Source organism: Palaemon carinicauda, chromosome 37 (assembly GCF_036898095.1).
Source record: "Palaemon carinicauda isolate YSFRI2023 chromosome 37, ASM3689809v2, whole genome shotgun sequence".
NCBI classification, from domain to species: domain Eukaryota; kingdom Metazoa; phylum Arthropoda; class Malacostraca; order Decapoda; family Palaemonidae; genus Palaemon; species Palaemon carinicauda.
The window spans coordinates 73,275,194-73,277,693 of NC_090761.1; the positions used below are offsets into that span (position 1 = coordinate 73,275,194).

Below are 2,500 nucleotides of genomic sequence, written 5' to 3' on the forward strand. Positions count from 1 at the left end.
ATAATTGGAATGTTACTTAAGACGAACAAGATGGAAGTAATGATATTTTTTTTTACTTTAAACATTACTGTCATATATGATGTTATGTTGTTTTTGGAAAATAGTGAGCAAACTGTAGTTAAGGGGTTTTATAATTCTTATAAAAAACTACTGTATGATAACTAGTTATTATCTTTTTCATGAGGGTAATTCATATTTCATTAAAAAAAAAAGCTAGCACTTACTAGCTATTTATAAGCTATTATTATCAAATGTATATTTTTTTTCTGGCAAAGTAATAAGTTATTCATCCATTGTGACGCGTGTATATTTCAAAAAGGCATCTTTTTTAATATACCCTTAAGGTTATTAATAAACTTTTTTTTATGAAAATTGTGATGATAACACTATTTTTTTCCGAATATCTATATGAATTCCCTTTTAGAATTGGCTCCAAAAAATAAAATTCAAAGCATTTTACCTCTGAGTTTCAGTGGAATGTAAGTATAGTATTATTATAATTTCAACTAGCGTGAAGAGTTTATTTAATCGATTGTAGTTTGAAAACAACTGTCATAAATATCCTACTGCGTGAAAAATCCTTCTATATTTTAATGAAAGGGCTCCATCAATTATATCATTTCTCTTAGGTAAATTCTTACTCGGGAAATTATTCAAGTGCCACATGTGGATGAGATCACGGTGAGGGGTAAATGGAGATGGTTTGGGCATGCTCTTCGCACTCCAAAAGAAAGATTAGTACACAAAACATTTAATTGGGCTCCAGGTGACACTAAAAGAGTTGGAAGATCCTAACCTACATGCCTGAGGACTATGAAGCGTGAAGTAAGAGATGATTAATGGAGAGGTATTGAAATAAAAGCTCAACATAGAGACAACTGGTGAAATCCAAGTGAGGTCCTTTGAGTCAATTGAAGTAGGAGGAGATGAGGATGTTGACAATGACATTCTTAGTATAGGAATTGTTATATGTCTCTAATATTCCATTTTATCCCTAATGAATAATAATTATATGAAATTTAGTATTCGTTAATCTGGAAGAAAATAAATATAAAAGTTTCCTATGTTAAATAAGGATACCCCTGTTATCCTATAAACCTATTGAATCATAATTCTATTAAATCTAGTATCTGTTAATCTGGAAGAAAATAGATATAAGAGTTTCCTATGTTAAATAAGGATACCCCTGTTATCCTATAAACCTATTCTTTGCGAATTTCCATTTGCGTCTTAGATACATTTATTGATAAGCTAACTCTGCATTATAACGAAAATAACAATAAATGGCAACTAGGAATTAGATTAAGGAAGATTCCAAACCTTATTCACTAATAAAATTAAGGATGTATACGTCCAAACATATGGATGATTATCCTAAATCAGAAACATGGTGTTTATATGAAGGCAAAAGTGTATATCAATTAAATTCTCGCCAAGATGAAATATTTAAACTATTCTCTTTTCAAAAAAATCTATTCAAGACTTTATGAATATAAAAGAACAGAGGAGAAGACTGAAGAATTATTCAAAATGTAAATATAAATAAAGATGAATAAATCTATGTAGACACTTCATTACTGAAGCCAGTCTCTTGTAAGTATTATTGAGTCTTCAATTTTTGAAAAAAAGCTGGTAGAAAAAAAATTCATTTTGGAGTCAGGGTTTTTCAGAAAAGGAAAAGTGTTATTATTTGTCAAAACAAAAATCTTATTTCTAAAACATATAATTTATATCTCACAGCTGCCACACAGGAAACTTCTATGTGCGATGTTTGGAAAATATGACATTATTATTATTATTATTATTGTTATTATTATTATTATTATTATTATTATTATTATTATTATTATTAGCAAACGATTAATTGAACTCATAAGAAAATATTCAGCTGGAATCAGTATTTCAAAGTTATGATCAGAATTTGGTCCAAATATCCTTGGACTTGTTAAAATGTAAAAGGGTGGTCTTAGTGTTCAAAAATAGTTATTCAACGATCCAACTACAATAGGATGACCCTGGCACTAGATATGGAAAAGGTTTTTTTAGTAGAAAATTTATATATATATATATATATATATATATATATATATATATATATATATATATATATATATATATATATATGTATATATATATATATATATATATATATTTGTATATATATATATATATATATATATATATATATATATATATATATATATATTTGTGTATATATATATATATATATATATATATAGTGATACATTAACGTGGTAAAAGGATTTGCGTATCTTCATGATCAGCAGAGCTGCACTAGTCAGGGCTACCATAATGGGTTGGTTTGCTATGAGCGATCACACTAAGGTCCACCCTGATCACCAATCCTCACTGGCCAGCGTGGTGATGGAAACTGGCCAAACCCCAAAAATGAATAGGACCATGTCTGAGATCTTTGTCCTACAGCAGCTAGAAACAGATGCATTTGTTGTTTTGGGGTCGACACACACAAACTTATATA

At 28.4% G+C, this 2,500-nt stretch overlaps 1 protein-coding gene across 1 annotated transcript in view; it reads left to right on the top strand.

Annotated features, from left to right (window-relative positions):
• LOC137629802 (cuticle protein 21-like) overlaps positions 1 to 2,500 on the top strand; it is a 16,876-nt gene that overhangs the window by 4,359 nt on the left and 10,017 nt on the right. The window lies entirely within an intron of this gene.